At 46.7% G+C, this 24,365-nt stretch overlaps 1 protein-coding gene across 6 annotated transcripts in view; it reads left to right on the forward strand.

Annotated features, from left to right (window-relative positions):
- Window positions 1-24,365, forward strand: part of LOC135388830 (gonadotropin-releasing hormone II receptor-like) — a 774,956-nt gene that overhangs the window by 54,718 nt on the left and 695,873 nt on the right. For 5 of the 6 annotated variants that reach the window (XM_064618671.1, XM_064618668.1, XM_064618672.1 and 2 more), the window contains exon 3: window positions 20,339-20,454. The gene's annotated coding sequence lies outside the window, so the exon portion shown is untranslated. Of the gene's footprint in view, window positions 1-19,231; window positions 19,408-20,338; window positions 20,455-24,365 lie in introns of those variants that run through there. The other variant, XM_064618669.1, reaches the window with a different exon arrangement.

Below are 24,365 nucleotides of genomic sequence, written 5' to 3' on the forward strand. Positions count from 1 at the left end.
GGAAAGGGATGTTTTGCTTGGGAAGTGATTTCAAGCTTTTTATGATACGCCATATCTTGGTGCTATTTGTAGATGGATCTAATGAGGCACAAGTGTCGGTTCATTTTTTTATGGCTAATTGTTTAAGATGTCTCTTGATTTCTTCTTTGAGTGCACTGGCCTCCTTCCAATGTCTTAGGTCCCCTGAGCGTCTGAATCGTCGTTCAGCCCTTCTGCACTGGGCCCTGAGTTGCTGGAACTTAGCATCAATATTTGTATATGCACTAGGTACTGTAACTGTCTTGCTTGCTTCCCGAAGGTTTTCTTGTATTTTTGCTGCAAAGTCTCTCGGAGATTCACAGCCTGAGAGGGATGCCGTGATTTTATGTCGGAAATCATGCCAGTTGTAGACTGTAAGGGACCTTCTGGGTTTTTGTTGCCTGCAGCTTTCTTCAATAATATAGATTGGAATGTGGTCACTTCCTCTTGTATCAAGGTCCACAGCCCATGTAAGGTCTTGTGCAATATCATTTGTGCACAGCGTGACATCAATGCAGCTGCTGTAGGTTGGGCCACGCAAAAACGTTGGAGAGCCATCGTTTAGAACTGTAAGATTAAGGCCCATAACCAGGTTCTCTAGCTGTCGTCCTCTAGTGTCCCGTTTTCCTGCTTCCCCATAGAAGGGAATGAGCATTTACATCAGCACATATTATTGCGGGTTGAAGTAGCAAGGAGATAAATGTCCGTAATTGCTTAGTATCAACTGCATTTTTTGGAGGTATATATGCTGCAACAATGGTAACTCTCTTTGTAGATAGGCGTGCTCTTGCAATAACATATTCCACAGAGCCGACACTGGATGACTGCACAAAAACCGACGGAATATCTCTCCTGATTGCTAACAGTACACGGCTCTTGTGTCCCGGGCACATGTAACAAACATAGTTTGAGATCCTGAAAGTACTGCTGATTCCAGTTTCTATGTACGCTAGAACTGGGATAGGATAACGTAACAAAAAGTTTCGCACGTCACTGATTCGTCCCTGAAGTCCATTACAATTCCACTGCATAATCGTTGCACTGCTGTAGATTTTATCCATGACTGGCTTGCGTAATGATCCTCAGCAGCTCAGGTTCGAAGGCTAGAACCTGCTTTACCTCGGGGAGTTGTTGGGCTTGTGGGAGAGAGACAACAATAGCCTTAAATGCTGCTAGAACAAAAGGAATGATCTGGAGGACCAAGGAGACTTCTGTTGTGGGTGGAACCCTTCTGTCTGGTCGAGGGATGAGTTTCCTTGGTGGCACTGGTGGCGGGGTAGGCTTGTAACTTTCGGCAGACTTTTCAGTAGACCACACACTTGGAGGCGGTGGAGGCTTTTCTGCTGGTGGTGGGCCTGTGGTCTTTCGTTCTGGCCTTGTTTTAGCTGGCCTTTGTGGCAGCTGAGGGAAATTTTCAGACGTTGGCGGTGGTGGCAGAAGCTGTTCTTTCTTTTGTTGAGCCTTTTGTTTTGTTTTGCGACTTGCAGCTTGCAAATCACTCTTTACTTCTTCATTACCATAGGCATCAGCCTTGACTGCTCTCATGGCGGCTAGGCGTCGGGGACACTTGCCATAGGAAGCTGCGTGGGGGCCATTACAGTTGGCACACTTCTTTTCCCTTCTCGCAACACAGTCACGATAGTTGTGTGGCCCTGCACATACCTTACAGCGCGTGGTGCCTCTGCAATTCTTTGCGAGGTGGCCGAACCGCATGCAGTTGTAACATTGGGTTGGCGTAAAATACTCATACACTTTGTAAGTGTCAAATCCCAGTTTTATAGAGTCCGGCATTTGAACATCAGACTTGAAGGTAATAATCACACTTGTGTAGTTCCTGACGTGTATGTCTCCGTCGTCTTGCTCCGTGAAGCCTTTTTGACGACGAGCATCCACAGCACCATAGGGTTGCAAGAAATCCAACAGTTGTTCATCAGAGTATGGAATCCTGCGTCCAACTATTTTCCCTATGTTTCTTGCATATGAATCTGCAACTCGTGAGGTCACAGCAATACTGGCAAGCGTTGTTAGCGCAAGCAAGGCTTTGGCAGCAGGCAGAGACGCAACCGATATCACAATACTGCCGTCCTTTGCGAAACGGTGGCTTTTAATTTGCTCTTGAGTTGCTTGCAGGACTTCTTTAGCAACGTTGTTTGGGTTTACTTGCAAGAAAGATTCCTTAGGATTAACAGGTCTCGTAATAACAGGTATTCCGGCTTTCCTTTGCTTTTTGTGCACCATAGTGATGAATCCCTCATCGTCTTCCATTTTATCTGTGAGATCGCTTATCCAGGACTGGTTCAGAGCACTATCTATAGCCACATCATTGCTACGTTTGTTATGTGCAGTTGTAGGAGTATCACTTTCAGTAGATTTCTCATCAGAATCGCTTATCTCACCCTTGTCTGAGGTGTCAATACGAGGGCGTTTGTTCTGACTGGGCTTACTTTGCATTTGAGAAGTTGTCAGGGGGTCCTTAGCCAGGCCTTTTTGGCGAGCATCGTCCTCCATGCCTTGATCCGCCGCGGTTGATAACTGCGACGTTAATTGAGGCACTTGGTACTGTAACTTACAGCTACCTGAGAGGCGGACGGTTTGTCCGCATAGGGCGGAACGTCGGCGAGCAGCCTTGTAGCCTTGTAAGTAACGGTGTCAGAAAAATGGGAACAAAATAGGCTTAGCGAAGAGCTCTATGCAAACACGTCCTTACTCGTTTCGTCGTCGTCGTCGTAGTCCGACGATGTCCAGCCATAGCATCCTATATACTGATCAGTATATAGGAGGCTATGGATGCTCCCCGCTATGGTAGCTGCCACTTTTGCGTGTCCTGCACGTGCCGCTCAGAGCCGTATTTTAAAAGGGAGTCTGGCCATTGGGAGGAGTCACAAAAAGAGGCTCGACCTGTCAACCACGGTTTCGCTCCAGTGATTGGTTTGCTTTTTATCAAGGGGGTTGCCATGACACCTCACTGCCAATCCCGGTGCCGACTGTGCCGTCTGGGGTTTTTCCTGGGTTTTCCTCAGACGCTTTCAGACATATGTCGGCACAGTTCCCTTAGAAGTCGGCCCAGGACGCACTTTCCCCCAGGGCGACAGTCGTGACGTTGCCCACCTACGTGAGGCCGACAACGGCAAGCCCTTCCACCACCCACCACCACCACCACCACCACCTCACTGCCACCCAAAATGGCGACGAAAAGAAACAGTGAAGCGGAGATTTCGTGACAAAATTTTTTGACAGACTACTCTGATTTTACGCTGCAAATGTACGTCCCCATATACGTTTCTCGGAAATCAGTTTCAACTGATGCTCACCCGTCGATATCTCACCGAAAATAATACGTTTTGTCGCCGGTGTTAGGCCTAGTGAACACGGCGATCGCGGCGATCACAACGAAATCATAAGAAAAAAATACGGCACTGTGCTATACTATCTTATATTTAATTGCTGGATTTCATGAATATAATCATTCTTGCCTTTTATATTCCAACTATTCTTCTTCTTTATTCTCTTCTTTATCTCATGGTCAATGGAAAACTTCGTATCGACATCAACAAATATATCTCGCGTAACGAAAATAGGCCAGTGCGATCCCGGCATAACAACACGTTTGTTGCACCTTTTTCTCGAATAAATGCATTCAAGTTTTCTTTTTTTCCGCGCACAATAACAGACTGGAATGCACTAGCGTACGAGATAACACATGCTTCATCATTACATGCGTTCTCATCAGCCATCGTCCCACAGTAGCTGTAAAGCCCTTCCTCTTTATATGTTCTGGTGCTTGTTCTAGGTTTTCATTACGCTCTATTCTATGTATTACTGTGTTCGAATCTTTTTTTGTTGTTGTTGCTGTTTGCTGTTCATTTATACATCCAAAACATTGAAGCCCGTTCCTGCTACGGTCGCCAAAAGGCGAGTAGCAGTATATAATAAATAAATAAATAAATAATAAATAATTCATATAGATTTGTTTAAAAACCGACGACAGAATGTGTCCCAGCAGGTTCTTCTGCCGACAGCGGTACAACGACGGAAGCATACGACAATTCCCGACGTGACCCACGCACCCTAGGTGGCGTTAATCAAATTTGCACAAAAAAAATTCACTAGTTTTTCAGATTGCGAGAGGTATCCATTTCAATCCCCCAATCCACTTTTCACCCAAAATGGCGCTGCCCATGTTGGATCGGGGGACAAATAAGGATAGGTTGATTGATAGCGTATCATATTTCAAGACTCCATTGGTCAGAAAGCTGAAAAAGTGGGTGGAGCGTCAGGTATAGGCATGACCCATTAATGGCAAGACTCCCTTTTAATATACAGCTCTGGTGCCACTGACTCGAAAAGGATGAAAGTCTTATGAAAGTTTTATTCAATTCCTACTGATTTTTCTCCAGCAGAAGTCCCGATCAACCTTGAACGAACCTTGTACATTATGGATAGAAGCGTCAGTTACTTGCAGTCATCTATATATAGTTATCTGTAGTATTTCTCTCCACTGTTTTCGAAGCGTCTGCGACTGCTACGACCTGAAACAAGTCAACGGGAAAGTTACTATTATGTCAACATCAACGCTAGAAATGAAAATTAACTGCAACAAACACCCTCTAATTATCCCTTCATTATTTTTCCTTGTCCTCCAGAGGAACCTTAACTTTCCTTCGAGACAAAGGCAAACTTATTCATGCGCATATTTGTTGTGTGAAGTTAAGCAGAGTTTAACTGGCATGGCCGCGGACGGCAAGGCAAGACTAACGAGAACAAAGATGTGGGTCCAGATTTCTCGCGTCTTTCTCTCCTCGTGGAGCGTCGGCGCGGAAAGCACAGCTCCCTCTTTCACGCTCGATCGAGCTCTATGTGAGTTTCCTCTCGGGCAGAGCGAGGACGGCGGGGCGATATGGTGCGCCCGGCTTTGTGGGGGAGCTTGCTGCGGACTCCACCTGAACGAAGACACGAGGATCTTCTGAAGGACGTGATTACGGAATGCCTTCAATGTGATGACAGTACTCTATGTTGACTCTCAAAAAGTTTGAAATCAAGGATGTGCTTGAAAAGGAGGGTAAATAACGAACATCCTTCATAATCACATGGTAGCCTAGCGGCACGTTCGCGAACCACACTCTTGAAACAAGACTTCGCCATAGAATACACTCTTAAAACAGAACTTCACCTGACCAACCATTGCTCAGAATGATACCGTTATCGCGCCTGATTCGTGGAAAGCACAAGGCGTACATCTTTTTGTGACAATTAGCATAACTGCTTAAGTCTCACAAAAAAGGCGCACACCTCCGGTTCTCAACAAATCAGGGGAGAGAACGGTGTCATTCGGGCTGACGGTTGGTTAGGAGCGTGCTATGAGGTGAAATTTATTTTTAAGAGCGTACGCCTGAATAGCATGGTTCTTTACCCTGATTTGTTGAAAACGGGAGGCGTACGCCTTTTTGTGACTCTTATGAAATTATGTTGATTGTCACACAAGCGCGCGTGCACTGCGCTTTTCAAAAATCGAGAACGGCAATGGTATATCGCCATGTGCAATGGTTGGCTTTGCAGCGTGTTATGTAGCGAGGATGTTTAGTGGCGTCTTCACGGTCACAACGCCACGCGCATGCGCATAGGCAATTATGGAAGAAGTCCAAAATTTAACGGAGAATACTTTCTTTGGCTGGGTTTAGTCAGCTCCAGGACTCACTGTACCGTACACTGTTAAAACAGAACTACACCACATAGCACGCTCCTAGCCAACCATCATTCCGAATGATATCATTCTGTGTCCTGATTTCTTCAAAACATGAGGGCAGCGCCTCCTCCCATTTTCAGCAAATCAATACACGTCATGTCACGTCGAGACTGGGAGGTACCCGGGTTCGAATCCCGGTGCCGGCTGTGCTGTCTGGGGTTTTTCCTGGGTTTTCCTCAGACGCTTTCAGACATATGTCGGCACAGTTCCCTTAGAAGTCGGCCCAGGACGCACATTCCCCCAGGGCGTGAGTCGTAACGTTGCCCACATACGTGAGGCCGACAACGGCAAGCCCTATCACCACCACCACCACCACCTGTTTTAACAGAAAGAGGACGAGGGCAATGGTATGCAGGTGAAGCATTGCTCCAGCGGAACGTTGCACGCAAGCAGTTGACGCTTCCTTTAACGCCAACATCACGGCGCCCGCGGCCGTTCTTGGGCACATTAAACTTATTCATTGATTCGTTCAACGTTTCCAGCTTGAAGTATTGGCGGACGTATCACGAGCAGGGACGTACCAAATGCGCTATTCCTATGTCCATGCTAGAGCGACTTTTTCGCTTTCCTCTCTCACCTATAATGTTTCTGCCCATGTGCGTGTATGCGTTACGATATGAAAGGTCGTACTACCTCGAAATGGTAGTGCAAAATATGAATGACATATATGGGTACGACCTTTTATGACATACGGTACGGTAGGTCGTACGGCAAAATTCAAATTACATATACGGGTCACCTTACGTATAACTCTACTCCCAATTATTAATTATTATTGCACATAGTCGCGAGGGTCAGCTCATGGGTACAGGGGCAGTTCGCTATTGATGACAACACATGCGTGGAAGGTAATAAGAATAATCGACAATACAAAGTATAATACAATAAAATAAGTATTTAAAGTGATTGAAACATTTATTTTACTGAAAAACAAGCCTTCGGACGGAGTCCGTCCTTCATCAGGTGCATCGCACCTGATGAAGGACGAACTCCGTCCGAAACCTTGTTTTTCAGTAAAATAAATGTTTCAACCTCTTTAAATACTTTTATTCACTTGCGAGTGCTAGACTTCTCCCATTTTTACCTATAATACAATACAATAGCAGAAGAATTATTATTACGTAGTATTATTTTTAGTCTGTCCTACTCCAAAACCAAGGGGCATGAATCCTGTTGCTTTTGTACTGCCGTCGAGGTAAAGGCATCATTCTTACCGAGCAGATTAGTTGATTGATTGATTGAAAAAGTGGGGATGTTAGTCCCGATGAGAAATTGCACTTTAGTGCCCCTTTAACTGTTAGACTACTTAACTATTGTTACGGGGACGTCCCCCCTTTCTCTACGTCCCCCCTAGCACATAGTTTTCATAGTTTCATCCTTAATAAGGAGTCTTCTTTATTACTTTTCCTGCTTGTGTTGGCGGCATCTAATTTTTGTTTGTCCGCATTTTTGTCGGCATCTCACTAGTTTAAACTTCTTTTACACATCAGGGCGATGTGTGGGTGGGCAGTTATTTTATTTAGATTTATCTTTCTTCAAAACCTTCGAAGAATGAGAACATGTCCAAAGAATTTTAATTAGTGACAAACTTTCGTGAATATCTCTGCCCATCACTCATTAAAACTGACTCAAAAAAGAAAAAGAACACAAGAAATCAGTTCATTGGAGCCTTTTTTCTTTTTCGTTTTGTTTTTTTAACTGCCTTCTTCAGCTGGACTGAGTGATTTTCTTCTTTTCATTTATTTACCTATCTTTCATAAAATTCAAGATTCGACCTCGACTTTCGACTTTGTTGATGCCGAATCGGCGTGAAGTCATTGTTTTAAGGCTAATAAACAACATTATTTAAAGTGGAGTTTCATCGTCAGGAGCGGATGCTCTACCCCATTGCTGGCTGTACTGTGGTAAATATAATAATATTTACCCCTCATATATAATAATATTTACGCCTCACAGTGTGGACTGACGTGCATGCTGGTACGCCATTAACTCGGTTGTCACTAGATGTGCGCGGACAAGCCTCGTCTGTATTCTTAGTATAGCTTGCAGTGCAGACTTTGGGTCGGTGAACACTGTCCGTTGTCACGGGGTACGGGGACCAACTATGTGTTGCAGAAAGAATAGAATGGCACAAAGTTCCGCAGCTGTTCTGTGCTGCACCACCGATGGGGTAGAGCATTGTCCCCGGCAATGAAACCCCCCGATCATCATCACAAAATAAAGTTGTTGTCATTTGCAGCTTCACGCACACCACATGTTGAACACAACGGCGAAGGTTGAGCGCCTATATCCTCAACAGAAATACGTTGGCCAATGGGACATTGTGTCAGAGTCAGAGTCCCATATCGCCAGATCTGTATACAGAGGGCACTTAAGGCTGTAGATCGTCAGCGATGGTGTCGCTTCTGCTCAACCCTCTCGCCCTTTCACTTTCCCACGAGAGTTTGGAGCGTGGCTCGCTGTCGCAATGAGACACCTCCCCACAGGAATCCGCTGTATATGCTGGCCCTTTCGCTCAGTAAGACTGAGCATGATGTTGCTTCCGATTTCTGCAGAGTCATTACAGCCAGTTCTCGGGCTGCCAGTAGTGAGTAGTATCAAGCACACACCTCTCGCCTTCAGGAGGCAATTGCACGGGAGGACGTGGCCACTCACTGAGAAATGAACGTAGATTTTTCTTTGGCTGAGCTCAAAACTGCGCTATGTTCATCTCGAGCCCGATCACCAGCTCCGGTGGCGCAGCGGTAACGCGTGCGCTTGGAGACTGGGAGGTCCGCGGTTCGAATCCGCGGGTCGGCTGTGCCGTCTGGGGTTTTTCCTGGGTTTCCCTCAGATGTGTAATAGGCGTATGCCGGCACAGTTCCCCTGAAGTCGGCCCATGGACGCAGCTGTCCTCCCCCCGAGCGGATTCTGCTCGGTCTTCCACTTCACCCTTTCCTCTCCTCCTCTCCACCACCTCTCCCTTCCCGAGAAACATGCCGCCTAATCAGGCAGGCAGACCTCTCGGGTTCCTCCCAACGACACTCCTCCTCCTCCTCCTCCTCGAGCCCGATCATCTCCAGGCCAAGATGGCATCACTTATAGAGTCATCCGCAACCTTGCAGCGCTGCTGCTGTGTCCTGCCTTCATATGTACAATGCGAACAACAGCGTGGTGCCCAGGGACTGGAAAGAAGCACTGGTTGTTTCTCTGCTAAAGCCTGGGAAGCATCCCTCAGACATTGCATCGTTTCGCCATTTCGTCCTGGCAAAGTGCTGGCACTTCGGCAAAGTGCTGGACAGCAGGGTGCTTCATCCACTAGAATGGTGGCTGGACCGGCATCGTGTATTTCCGAACGAGATATCTGGCTTTCGTCGGCGCAGGAACTCAGTGGACTACGTCCTTGATCTTGTCACCACTGTCGAACAAGTAAAGTTCTGTAAGAAAATCGTAATGGCGGTCTTTTTGGACGTGAAGAGAGCGCACGACACCGTCAGTGATACTGTGACGTTGCATGAACTATTACGAGCTAGTGTTCCCACTAAACTTTTGCGGTGGCTTGCTGCCTTTCTACAGCAGAGATTTAGTAGAGTACGCACACGTGACGGGGCCTACACCGGAAGTCGTGCACTCTAAGAAAAAAAGGTAGAATTTCCTACCCAGAGTTGCAGCGAGACGGTACTTCTACCATTTCGTGCCAATTCACACACGACTTCTCCCCCGCGGGTATAAGCGGCGGCGTCCCTTTCCCTTGCTCCTCTCTCTCATGTTTGCTCTAAGAGAAAATGGCAGAATTTCCTACCCAAGCTGACAGAACGACAGTTTCTACTCTGTACTTTGTTTCTACTCTGCAGTTATACCGAAAAGGTAAAACTGGTTGGGGTAGAAATGTGGTTGCAATGCAGCTCTACCGAAATGGGTGGAAAATCATACCTTTTTTTCTTAGAGTGTGGTAACGCACGCGGTACCACAAAGTAGTGTGTTAAGCCCTATATTATTTAACCTCGTCATGGTGGTTCTGATGTCCTGCATAACCTCCAAGGTCAAGATCTCGATGTATGCATCTGGACAGTAGGAAAATCAAGACCTGCAATTCGGCGTCGTCTGCAGAGTTCACTGGACAGGATTATGGAGTCCTTCACCAAAGTCGGCATGGATATATCGGGGGACAAATCTGTAGCTCTCGGCATCACAAGGAAGCGTATGCACCGCTATCAGCTTTCCCTTGCTGGCTCGCCGATCAAGCAGGTGAACCATCACAGGTATCTGGATGTCCTCCTCGACTGCAACTTGTCCGAGTGAAAACACATTGATCACAAAAACGTTCTGCGGTGGACCTCCTCCATTCGTCATTTTGCTGGCCCCAAGTGCGGTATGGTTGAGCAATCACTCCTGGCTGTTCATAAGGCTCATGTTCGTGGTACACTCGTGCGTAGCCTTCCTGTTTTTCACGGCATTTCTGAGACACAAGTTCGGTGGCTTCAGTGCTTCCTTGCACGCAGCCTGAGGATCTGTCTTGGCGTCCCCAGAGCTGCAGAAACGCGGATGTTCTTAGCCGAAGCTCATGCAATAACGCGACGCATTCAGAAGGCCATACAGAGACACCTGGCCAACCTTGCAAGAAACCGTTGGCGGCGCTTTGCGAGCTCTTTGTCCCCGCGGACGCCACTTTCTAGAATATAGAGCATACTCAGGGCACTCTCCACACCTGTTGCTCAACGGCGCCCTTTTCAAGCACTCGCGCTAGCAACCGCACGTTCGGAAATCGACGTTGCAAGCGAATACTGTGCCCGTCTAAAGGCAGCTTCGATGTCGCAGGGATCGTCAGCTCATGCCATCCCGGTCGTCCTGGAATCCTCGCAGGAGTAATGTCTGGATGTTCCGTTCTCCTTCATGGAGTTGGAGGCTGCTCTAAGGAAATCACCCCCTCACACCTCTCCTGGACCTGACTGTATTACGTACAAGGCCCTCCAAAATCTACCCTTCCATGGCCGACACGCCCTTCTTAGGCTCTACAATAATTGTTGGCGGGATGGTGTTTTCCCAGCAGAATGGAAGAATCCCATGATAGTGCCGCTCCTGAAGCCAGGCAAGTCTCCACACTCCATTGATGCCTTTGGCCCAATTGCCCTCACCAGCTGTGTCGGGAAGATTATGGAACGGATGATACCGCACGATTGAACTGGTATTTTGAGAGCACCCGATTCTTTCCTGAAGCTATGGCTGGTTTCCGGCAAGCGCGATCCGCGATTGACAATGTCATCAATGTCGTCTCCTCCGTCCAGCAAGCAAAGTTTGATGGACTCTTAACGGCCGCTGTCTTTGTCGATGTAGCGAAAAACGACGACAGTGTTCTCCATAATGTTGTTGTCGCATCGCTTCTAGAAGCTGGTGTAGGCGGCTGTACCCTTGTCTGGTTGCAAGCCTTCCTCTCTGACAGGTCTCTGTTCGTGCGCACAGCAGATGGTGACAGTGCCAACTACTCTGTGAATCGTGGAGTTCCACAGGGGAGCGTCATCAGCCCGCTCCTGTTTAATGTCATCATGGCGCATCTACCTTCTCTTCTGCCCAAGCATACCACGATCTATGCTGATAAACATTTGCATAACGATAAATGCTTGTCAAACCAGAGGGATAAACAGTCTGGTGAGCAGCACCCTCAGGCACGTTGTCGAATGGAAAGCAACCGAAGGACAGAAATTTGGTGCCGATAATACACCGTTCAAGATACACTCACATTATTCCGCGTTTGTCAGTTTATGCATTACATGGTACAATATAAAGTTTTACTGTTCACACGTAGCCTTTATGTTGTTGACTATCGCATATATTATGTACAGCTGGGTGCTTACGAATCCAAGGCAGGAATCCCGTATTAATTGACGATTAACGTATGGACTTCTGCAGCGCGCCGTGATGCCATTCAGCGCCGTCTGCAACATGCCTTAGACCATATTGTGGCGTATCTTGCTGACCTTGGGTTGATGTCTCGCCGGCTAAGACAGTAGCTATGGCATTCACGCGCCGCTCGTTCACCAAATACCCCCTACTGCTAGCTGGCTCTAGACTGAACTACGTCTCGCACCATCGGTACCTAGGCATCATCATTGATAGGGGACTGACATGGTGGCGGCAGATCAACTCCCTTTCTGCTAGCGCCCGCATCTACTGTAATGTGCTCCGGCACCTCTGTGGATCAACATGGGGCCCGTCCTGTGCTGACCTCCATCGTGTGCATTGCTCCTTGTTGCTTAGCGTTATGCGCTATAGCCTGCCTGTCCTTTATGGGATCTCCAACACTCATGAGCGGGAGCTGCTCAATATTCAAGCCAGAAGCCTCCGTCTCTGTTTGGGAGTGCCAAAGACAACGGAAACCTTCTCTGTTTTGGCGGTGGCACGCGAGCCATCGGTGCTTATTCTTCGCGGTAGTGTCGCCTTACACGCGTACACACGCTATCTTGCCTCTGTGACATTGCGCAGCGTAATCTCGCACCTGCATTCGGTCAAGCTATATGCCGTTTACGAAGCAACATCCCCTCAACCTCAACCTCAGCCCGGGCCTACTATGCGCCACCCATGTGGACACTTCAACAAACACTACTGTACACTACTGTACGAACGTCAATTCAAGGCCTTAGGAAAAAGAAGGTTGTGCCAACAGTTATGACCTGCCAACAAACCTTGTACTACATCTACAGTCACCACCGGCATCGAACCCAAGTATACACCGATGCTTCAGTTTCTCTAGTTGGGTCGTCTGCTGCCTTCTGCATCCCAGAGGATGAAGCTGAGCACGGCTTCAAGCTCCCTCTTATGTCATCTGCTGAGGCCGAGGCATTCGCACTACTGGCCGCTTTGAGACATGTCTCCTCGTTGGCGCCCAGGGCCCGGACGAACCTCACCGACAGTAAAGTGGCTCTGGAGTCGCTGGCCTCTTACTCTGCAGTGACACCTACACCACGATCATCGCCCTGCACTCTGAACTTGTATCCCTGGGACAGGAAGTGATGTTCCAATGGATTCCGAGCCATGTCGGAATTTCAGGCAATGATCGTGCTGACGCTCTTGCTTGGCAAGCCCGCGACACTGAGCAACCAACTCTCTTTCCCCTTGCGTACTCTATGTGCCAGCTGAAAATTCGCCGCTTCACTGCCAACCGCACACAGCTCTTTCAGCAAGAAGCTATACGAACGAATGCCTTCCTTAAATCCATTGACCCTTTAATGGCATGTGCTGTGCCTGGCCGCATTCCCAATCGAGGACTCGTTGCTTCATCGGCTGCGGCTGAATGTGGCACGAACTCAACTCCTCCTATTTAAGATAAGTCAGCATCCATCGCCTCTTTGCCCCACTTGCCACGTAGAAGCTGCACATCCTCCTTGCCTGCCAGCGGTACGAAGATCACCGGTCGAGTCTCCGGCGCCGCCTTGCTCATCTAGGCTACCGAGAGCTTTCTCTCGCGGTACGTGCTACTTGGCCCTACTCAGCACACTGAAGTCACGTCTGCGCTGACACGATTCCTTCGGGAATCTAAACTCCTGGGCATCCTCTGATACGTCATATACGCAACGATTAGTGAAGTAGCTGTTTACTCTGTATTTTTTCATAATTTTCTGTGTCTCGGCTGCTTGTATCTGCTTTTGTTTGCTTGATAGCATTTGGCAACAGCAAGCCGACACCGTGGCTAACCTTTTCCTTCTTTATTTCTTTTTTTACGTTGCATTAAACATGCCCCCCCCCCCTCCTTATGCAATATACCAACTGCAGTCCTCAGGGCGAGGGAGACATACGTCACTATTTACGCCTTATAGCTCATCACCGCCGTCACCACCGACATTGTACTTTGTGAGACGTCGTAGATGGCGTTGCAACTTTGAGTTAACGCTTTATCGAATACACAAATGTAACATGTAGTAGGGCGTCATCTTCCTGTGAGGACTTCTTGAATACGTCGAGACACTACAGAATGCTTCAACCTTCTGTTTGATATGAGGAGCATTAAAAACATTTGACAGACAACCTTCATGCACAACGAAGCTCAGCGTCGCCTGTCTTTGAAATGTCAAGAACAAAGTGAACTGAAATACGTTTTACCACACAAAACTAAAAGCACGTTCCGCGAACAATCTTACAGCCTCATTTTGGAGTAAAGAGCGTCACAAAGCAGCTTGCTTCGAAACGCCAGAACGAGAGGAGTTGACTAATGTCCAATCATCGTGGTTTTGATGCGTATTAATAACTGCTTCTCGTACGCTTTCACCTTCTTGAGGGAGAAAAATAAGATATTTCCTGGGGGTAATCTTCAACGAGAGGCACGCATTTATTACGAGTCTTCTTTTTCAATTGGACCAACGCCTTCCAGGTGATCTCCGATCCATATATGGCCGATATAAATGAACCTCTCCTATCGCCGCTACAAGATTAATGATTCTATTTATTGCCTTGGTCATATTTGTTTCGTTTCTAAATATATTCCTTCTGATTTCTCTCTCATTTTATAGATAGAGGAAGCTAGGTAGAAATAGAGAAAAAGGTGGCTGTTCACATTTTGTACTCATTTTGTTCACATTCTTCTTCTTTTGTGTCATGTGTGTGGGCGAGAGTGTATGCCTAATCCTTTTCATCGTCATCCCACTCATATATTAACCCACATGAACTGAGGTATGGTACCGCAATCGTTGCGGCGAATCACTTTATCAAATCGTCATTCATGTAGTAGTTGTTGTTGTTGTTGTACTTCTACCACAGCGCCCGTATGTGAACCACGTAGTTTCGCAGGACAGAGAGCAACCGAATTATTTCTGACGCACTCATACTTCGCTGTGACAATATGCGTATCCGAGTGACACCCATGAGGGAAGAAAAAAAAAAGGGGGGGGGGTAATGTCTCAATCGGCTCGCTCGCCGTTGTTGGCCACACAGAAGTGGGCATCGTCACGACTATAGCCAAAAAAGAGAGAAAGAGAGAAACGGATGAAGGATGGAGATGCATAGAGGTGGTGGTGGTGGTAGTGCTAATGAAAGAGCTCACCGTTGTCGACCTCACATACGTCACAGTACGACAAATATATGTATTTAATTTACTGTATATCAAATGGAAAGTGGTTTTCAATATAATATTCAACAGTTGTCATGTAAGCCTCGCGGCAGACCACGTGTAATGGAAATCTCCATCTTGGATATGGTTGTCCGAGTAGCCGTTCGACCGTGGGGAGGCAGGTGTTGCCGTATTGTGCAAAAGAGTTGGCGAATTTCCATTCCGAGAATTTGACGCAAGCAGCGACCCATTTTTGACCAGGAAAAGTGGGCCACGTCTTGGGCATTGTAGGAAGCCCCGTGGGGTTAAAAGAGGGAATCGAAGGGAAATAAGGTCACTCGTCCTGTGGTCAGCGTCGGAAGAAAAGTGAAAATCGTATCGGAAGTGGTACGGTGGCTTTCCCGCCCAAGGGAAGGTTCAAGGAGCGTAGGCTGGGTTGTTCTTCGTGAACGTAAGTGTTTTTCCCAAGTTGGGGATCAGCAAGTTAGTGCAAGTACTGAAAGTGAGATTGAATTGAGTCAACAAGTGTTGTGTGTGGTGAAGTGAGACGACTTCAAGGGAAATCGCCGAGGACTCCTTCCGGACGAGGACTGTGATTGGCCACCTCCGAGGACTTCCTGCGAGCTAAATTTCTAATGTGTTAAGTATTTGACTGTTTCTATTAAGGGACATTATTGCGTTATTTTGTCTTTGGTCGCCTGTGTGATATATTTCGTATGTATTGAGCGAAAAGTATAGCAGCCTGTGACGCGTGTAGTTTGTTTTGTACCTGATTGAGTTGCCTTATAATAGTAAATTTTTGATTTCTTGTTTGTTGAAACAAGTGTTCTCGTTCACCTTTTGGTCAACCTCCACCCTTCGTGCTATTCGCTGAGTCCGAATCTTCATATTGCTCATGGATCCGGGGTGCTGCGCATCAGAACCCAGGAGCCCGTGACAACAGAGATGGGCAACGTGACGACTAGCACTCTGGCGGAATGTACGTCCTGGGCCGGCTTCTAAGGGAACTGTACCGACATATGTCTGAGAGCCCCCGCCTTCGGAAAACCAAGGAAAAACCCCATACACTACAGCCGGCTCCGGTATTCGAACCGGGCTGCCTCCCTGTCTCGACGTGACGCATAGAGGGTGTGTGAGGAAAAGGCAAAACTACGATGACTTCCGAAAAATCGATCAGATGTAAGCAAATTAAGTCTAAGTCAATGTCCCATTGGCCAGCGCATTTCTGTTCAAGATAGGCGCTCAACCTCAACCTTCGTCATTGTGTTCAACATGTGGTGTGCCCAAACATATTCCTCTCGAGTGTGCGCGGTTTAACACTGCCCGTTTGCAACTTCAAAGGACATGGACCATCTTGATAGCCGACCCTGTAATGTCGTGAAAGTGCTGTGCGAATGGCCTGCGATACATTGTCAGGGTGCACATCGCTCACTCATCACGTTCCTGGAGACTTGCGAGCATAGCGGAGCTCTCATCTCTTTAGACGTTTTTTTCCCGTTCTTTTTTTTAAATATATATTCTGTACTAGATCTGGAGCTGCTTGTCCCGCGGTGAGCGGGATCACATCCCCATATTTTTTCTTCCACCACCGCCACCACCACTATCATCATCATCTTCATCGTCGTCGTCGTCATCTGAGTCTTTTATCTGAGTCATCTGAATCTGACGTATTTTACTGAGTACTTAGGAGCCAGTCTGGTGTTATAAAAGCATGTGTGTGTAAACTGTAACGTGCTCCTTAGGCTGTTCGCCGTTGATAAGCCTTTTACTGTCTGCCAAAATAAAGGCTATTTGCAGTATATTGGTCTGTCTTGAAGCTATAGGATACAACATCCACTATGCTTCCTTTCGTGTTAGGGAGTGCACTGTTAGGATTGGGGCTGTTTCCCCTAAACTGATCGGTTCGCGGCGGGTTCATCCGGCTTGAGTGTCCCGGACGTGATGAACAGGATGGGATACTGTGTCCGCGAGAGAAAAAAAATATGAAAAATAAAGAAATAACTAAAACGACAAATTAGATGGATACCCACAACCATAGTTCCTTTCGGGACTAAATGCAAGGAAGGAAGTTTAGGAGCTATTTGTAGTGCTGGGGACTCAAGGGTCAGGGGACCAAAATGGGGTGTGCAATGTAGGGGACTTGAAGCCGTATAGCTGCTACCCAATTTATAGCGAGCGTTAGTATACCGCTACAGGTAGCCCGGTAGCTTACCGCGTCTACCGTACCCTATCAGCAGATAAGATTCTGAGTCACGCTCTCTGTCATTGCCGGGTTTTAGTATAGCGTTGCTAAGGTTATCGTGCCTATCGGAACCAATCGCAGTCGTGTGTGACTCAGAATCTTATCCACTCATTGGTTCCGGTCACGGAGTAAGAAGGTTACTTCTTACTCCGTGGTTCCGGTTGATACGGTTCGACGCAAGCCAAGTTATCAATGGCCTGCTGGAACTCTCTAATGGTTCCGAGAGGCACGGTAAGTTAACGGGGACGTCATCGGCGGCCTACTAAAGCTGGAACCGCATGGCGCGTACTTCAGCGTGAGGAACGCGCCGTAGTACGCTTGGCGCAAAATTTCACACATCCCAAGCAGCAAAATGTACTGAAAGTCGAGTGCAATAGGGGTGGACGGGTAGGTGGAAGGCCTTGAACAGACTGATGAAACTAAAGAACATTGATAAGACACATACCGTCCACCCCTATTGCACTTGACTTTCAGTACATTGTGCTGCTTGGGATGCCATGTATGACATACTGTCAGGGACACTTCTAACTTTCTACTCGTTTCCGCGGCCTCGCTCCGATACGCGTCACGCTAGCGGCCAAGCTCGCAAACAAAAAGTGGACTCGTCAGGGGGTGGCCGGGTTCCGACAAGCTATCGCATTGCCGCACGAAGGCGTTGGAAGAACCGATTAAACAACAATAAAGAAAAACGTAACAAGAGAAAGCAGACGCGATGACAAACCGCGATCTTGCTCCTTACAAAGCAGGGCACGGCACGTGAGAACCAGATTAAGATAGTGATATAATTCCCTCTCACACCATCTGCTTTCCCTTTGTTAGGGTTTCTTTCTTTCTCTCTCTTTTTTTTTACACGTTCCTTCAAAAACCTCTCTGCGGCAATGCGATACCTCGTCGGCACCCGGCCACCTCCGGAGGAGTCCACTTTTTGTTTGCAACCTTGCCCGCTAGCGTGGCGCTTATCGGAGCAAGACCACGGAAACGAGTAGAAAGTTAGAAATGTCCCTGACAGTACATGACATGTATGGTTGTCATGGCAGGCCTTTCATAAAAGCTTGTCATACTTCAAGATAACGAGAAGTAGTCGGAAACTCCTCGCTGCTGAGATATTACAAGTAAAGAATGCAGAAACGTATTCAATGCGGCCACGTGGGAAGAAATTGCAACGAGACTTGGTTGCTCAACGTATTGCTCAGCATTCTGTGATAGCGGCGGCATGTCTGCACTTAGCTGAACCAGTTCAACGTGTAACCTTCTCGTGGCTTTCTAATTATTTTTTCTCGCGCCGAAATGTAGTGCATGTAGCAAATAAATATTGTTTTTACAGCATGTGTTTTACTATGTTTTGCATTAGTGCATAATGCAGATGTAGTGGCAACAATGCGTCATTTTTTGTCCCGGCGAGTTCCCCGTTTCACTGCGTGCACTTGACTCATGCGGTTTGGCCCACGTGTCTTCACCGGTGCGTTTTACGCGCTGGCATATTTAGTGCCTGAAACACGCTCCACGCGGTTCGAGCTTAACACTCGCTGTTGTCTCACGACGTGAAGCCAAGAATGATCATTTATCAACTTTCTGTTCTTCTGTTGTTCTTTTTTTGTGTGTGTGTGAGGTTGCTTATACAGGATAGTTGATGGGGGAACTGCACACTCAGGAAAGTCTTGAGCTTGTGTTGCATCAGGTCTTCTGTGTGCCCACGCTGAAAGACATATAATTGCCCAAGCAGCACGATGTACTGAAAGTCGAGTGCAATATGGGTGGACGGTATGTGTCCTCTCAATTGGGAGTTTTAGCAGACCGTTGATAACGTGGCTTGCGTCGAACCGTATCAACCGGAACCAATCAGTGGATAAGATTCTGAGTCACGCGCGACTACGATTGGTTCCGATAGACACGATAACCTTATCAACGGTATACTAAAACTCACTAATGTTCTTTAGTTTCATGAGTGTGCTCAAGGCCTTCCACCTACCCATACACCTATTGCTCCCGTCTTTCAGTACATTGTGCTGCCTGGGTGGGCACCTCACGCCACGTTAATGACGTGCAGAGGCACCCGCGTCCATATTCACCGCGCCACGTCACGGGCGAATCTTCGCGTGTCAAGGCATATCGTGACCGCAGAATCCAGCTCCGCGGCTTATCAGCAAAGGGAAAGGGACACGCGTACATTCGCCAGTAGTTTGACGCGTCTTATCTAACCGGGAAGTTTTGCTTGAGCAGGGTGCGGTTCAGTCGAGCACACGCAGCTGAATTTCTTTGTAGCTAGGCCTAGGTGGTGCGCACGCTGCACGGGGCTTCTAAACGACCTCGTCGAAAATAGCACGTGGTGTAACCGGCACGTGCTGTGTGGGACGGTTGCCGACGCCGAACAACAGGTTATGAATGCACGTGAGTTTTCGTTGCCCGTGCTGTTGATTCCATAAGACGGCAAATTCACTCTCGATGGCCATCACGGACATCATTCCCCAATATATCATGTGATGTTGTGTGATGTGCTGGGATATAATGATGTTGACGATGATGTTCAATGACGGTCTATGATGTGACGTGACGCTGGAGTTGAGATCGAATGATGGGTTCCAAGTTGAACGGTTTGGAATTTTCAAGTTATTCCAAGAGTGGACTTTTAAGGTGAATACCGAGGCTGGGCTTTGAAGTTAGTGTCGAATGGCTTGGAATGTTGAAATTGTTAGGGGTTGTGACCTTGATGTCCAATGTTGGACTATGACGAACGTCGATGTCGATTAATGATGTTGATGTGATGGGTTGTGCGTAGGGTCCCGTCATGACGTGAATGTAAATTTCCTTGGAGCAACCTTTACTGAACGCATCAAGCTTTGTTATTTGGTGACATGTCATTCTTTCATCTGTTTTTCATTGTTGTTGTGTGGTTTAGAATATTGTACACCGAAGCTGCACACAGCGCCCAAACTAAGAACCGTTTCACATAACCGGTAAATAAACACGGAAGCGCCAGGGCCCCAGTGCCCTTTACAGTTTACACGTGACAGTCGGACAACTGCGGAAAACACAGGCTTTCGTTATTTTCCGTTTATATATACTTATTTGGATCTAAAAGTATTCGAGTTTAGTTACACTTCTTTAGATACAGTTGCATTACATACGAGTCAAGCTGCTTCGCGGCGCTAACACACACACACATACGAGTCACATATTAGCGCTTGTGTTTCCGTTTCCAACTATTTGTCAGTTCTCAAATTTGTGTCGCTCTATAGACTGTACAGTTTCCGACGCATTGGACATGAAGTCAACGTAATAATCAGTTGCCCTTTAACTTTTTTTTTTGTTGTTGTTGCAGGGTCTTACAGGAGCGCTCAAGTCACTGCTTCGGAAGTATAGTCCGATATTACCCACAGACACATCGGTGGGATGGTGAAGCTCGAAAGGCCGAACACAGTTGTATCGCAATACCTGGTAAGCCGAAATTGCTATCTTACGAAACTGGTCTGGGCGTGTGAAAGAACGCCTGCTTGCAATGCGGGCACTGCTCTATAACTTATTTTTTTACGGCGATGAGTGTATAGATTACGAACGGAAACGTTGAGGATGGCTTTTTTTTTTCATCCGGCTCCGGAGCCACAATGTTATTATTTTTAATGCCAATTCGATTCGGGCTTTTCGCTTTTTCTTATTCAGCACATGTTTACTCGGTTCTCGAATTTACTACAATTGCTCATACTCAGTACGGTAACAGTAAGGGAATGGAACATGGCCTATCGTGCTTTTTCTCGCGTTATACCTGACGTTATATACTGTGCTTTCGGGAATAGCAAGTCTACATCATGGCTAACCCTTCCCGTCTGTTTTCTTTTTTTTTTTCAGCATTAAACATATCCCCCCCCCTCCCTTTGCGTTAACGTATTTTTGTATTGCCTTCGGGTTAAACTACAACTATTAAGGGGGTGCGGCGCGCTTCAACCTCTCTGGCATTTCCCATACATTTTTAAAACGAGAAATCGTTCATTTTGCGTGAAATGTGTATTGGCTGGTGCATTCAAGTGATTTCTAGTGCTTGATGAGGTCTAGATTTTCGGCGTGCGCCTTAGAAGCTTTTCTCACCTGCGCTCAGGAGGTGCTGAAAAATCTAACCTCCTGCTTAGTTCACTTTTGCGATCACTCACAAAACAAATATGAGTTAAACAAGATTTCTGATCGCTTGAAAAATATACCCTAAAATCTATACATCTAACAGTATTGCGACTACATTAAGCCATCTACACTCTAAAAAAAAAAACAAAAAGAAAAAATGGGGCGGGCTCACTCGTATCCCAGCGGTAGTGTTCTACATGAAGAAGTCACGATCTCTGATTCCTTTGCTCCTCTGCGAGATTTTAGTGAAAGAAATACATTTTAGTCACTTATTATTAGAGGGTAAAGGGAGGAATATGTTTATTGAAAAAAGAAAGGGAGGAAAGGTTAGTCATGCGTAGGCCGACTTGCTATTCCTTTAAAAACAAAAAAAGAAAAGAAGGGGGCTCTGTTTGTGCGCCGGCAGTCGAATTTGCCTCCGCCACTAATCTTCTTCGGCGCTTCCTTAGCTCTCTTCGTTTCCTTCGGTCCTGGTCGTATTTTAGTTTCGTATATGCCGACATTCTGGTAAAATTTTGATAATTCAAATTTGCAAATTTGTAAAGTTTTGGTGATTGTTGTTGAAGCCAATATCGCCTAAGGTCCAAGTAAAAACTCGCAAGCGCTTTCCAACGACACCTCGATCGGCGTTCTTGCTTCACGGATTCGCAAGATAGACTACCCGCAAAGTACGCGTACCCCTATATTTCCGTCTCTCTCGCACGCGCCCGCCACACCCAGAGATTGCGTCAGCTGCAGCAATGACCTTGTTACCTAGTATCTTACACGTGTAAGCTAATCGGATTGTGTTGACTAACACGTTGCAAACTACTAGGTATCAACTCTACTTCGGGTTTCGTTTTGTTGTTTTCGTTTTACTTCATCTTTATGTCTGTGTGAATAAAGGCAGAGGGAGCGAGCTACAACGGCACGCTCGTTTTGGAACGGATCACGGACTGGCTGGTTGCTCGGGCTAAATGCACGAAGTATATGAGCGAGTTAATTCAACGGATTTAGCCGGTTGGTTCCTATCGGTTTATAACTCACCGAATTATCGCGTCATGAAATTCGGCATAATTTCGTGGCATCGTAAATTTTGACCGAACTTACAGACGTGCTCACGTCAAAAAAAGATAATAATAAAGGAAAAGGACTAAACTCGCGGAAAATTGAAACTTATAATCCCCCTAGATTGCAATCACGCCCCATTCACGCCCAGCCCAGCAAATATAGTCGCTAAACTTTGAAAGGGACTACAATCACTCCTGTTTTTCTTAGGGTGTATCTCCTTCACAATTTTTCGTCATCTATGGCTAGTAGAGAAGTCTCGGTAATATTCAAGCTAAGTGCAAAGTGTAACATAGAGATAGTGTAACATACCTGATAGAGCACGCGTGCAAGCGTATATGGCGAACGTAGTTATCGCATATTGTTAGCGAACCTTACCAAATCTATTTCGAAGCGACGTGGCACGAACAACCATCTGCGCCTGGGTGACCGCGACAGCGAACGTGCTCGCTAACGAAATTGGTTGCGAGAGAGCGGCACGTGCATTACGTACCGGCGTACCTGAAAGCCGCGTTCTTATAATGAGTAACACGATATTGCGATTGAAATAGTACTGACGACGGCTGGGTACACTGTGACAACTGAACCTGTTTGGCAAAGTCCTTTTGTGCGATGAAATCTAGTCCGGTATCGCAGCCTTTGTTTGAGAAGGAGTATTTTAAGAATGAAATTCTGTGGGTCAATCTGAGTAGAGGAGTTGTGATTCCAACATTAAGCATCACAAGCCATGATGACAGAGTGTAGGTTGAGAGCTGTGGAGGAGCCGTGTGTATATACGAGTATTTTCTTGTTACTGCAACTTAAAACGAGGGAGAGAAATGAAAATAAGTAGGGATGAAAGATTGTCTTGTAGACGTCGTATTAAAACAGCACAAACTACTAGAAGCACTAGAACTTAGGAGGCATTAAAAGAAAGGTATTAAACATAGTAAAAGACACAGAGGGATGAAAGAACGTGCAGGAGAGTGATATAATTACCAAGAGGAACACATAAGAAACAAATTAATAACGATACGCGTGCTCGAGGTTTTATTGAGAAAAGTTGCTTTAATCCCTGCACGAGCAGTTAAGCGATGCACTACCTTATAAGAGTAAGACACTACGCATTACTTACAAACAGCAAACCAGGGAACCGAAACATGATTCTTTTACAGCTCCGAGTAACCTCGTGCTTACCTACGCTTCCGGTACGAAACCCATACTCGTTGGTTATCAAATCGGATGTCGTCATATCGAATCCGGTATATCTAACGTGGAAAACGTCGACTGGTAAATCGATTGACTATTGTGCCTGTTCTAGCACGTGCGTTCGCAGAAAGGCTTCATCTTTATGTGATCGCTAAACCAATGAATACTGTTCTCTTTTCTTCTTAGAACGAGAAACAACCACTAATAGAAGATTGATTTCGTCCTTCTTCACGCCGTTTATTCCGTGGCCCCGTAGTTTAATGCGATGAGAAAGTAGACAATACACGCACGTGTTTACCGAATGTTCAAACCGTGCGCTTTCGAAACCTATTGTGGCAACTCTTCTGTAATGCCGCTTCGCCTCGAAGCGAGCGAGAGATGGCAAACTTGTATTGCTTCGTGAAAATTCGGAGCAGCTCGCAACGCAGACACCCTTTGTTGCCCTGTAAGGCGTGCTTTTCCACAGTAGTACCTATTGTGTGGCGGAGGAAACTTACAGGTCTACGTTTTATGGCTCGCGGAGGAAGCAATTCACTTTACCGACGTTCTTCATTGTGTGGAGGGCTATTCCGCGATTCGTTTACATCAACGGGACTTCGTACCTACGCTCATTTAAGAGTAATGTGAAACTGCGTTATGCTGCACTCTTAGAAGTAAACTTCATCGCATAGCACGCTCCTAGCCAAACATCATCTCGAGTGATATCGTTACCTGCCCAGGGGGCTTAATCGCTTCATCGTCGTTACGGTCGTTAGAAGCTAACGAATGGCGGGAAATTCAAAAAGGTGGGCACGTGACACATTGCGCGTGACGTGTACCGCGGCCTTCACGTATCGCGCGAAGAGCGGCGTGCACGTGTTTTATCACGTGCCCATCTTTTTAAATTTCCCGCCCGCCTTTTTGAATTTCCCGCCACTCGTTAGCTTGTAACGACCGTAACGACGATGAAGCGACTAAGCGATTAAGATTGTTGAAAACGGGAGGCGTACGCCTTTTTTTGT

Source organism: Ornithodoros turicata, chromosome 3 (assembly GCF_037126465.1).
Source record: "Ornithodoros turicata isolate Travis chromosome 3, ASM3712646v1, whole genome shotgun sequence".
NCBI classification, from domain to species: Eukaryota; Metazoa; Arthropoda; class Arachnida; order Ixodida; family Argasidae; genus Ornithodoros; species Ornithodoros turicata.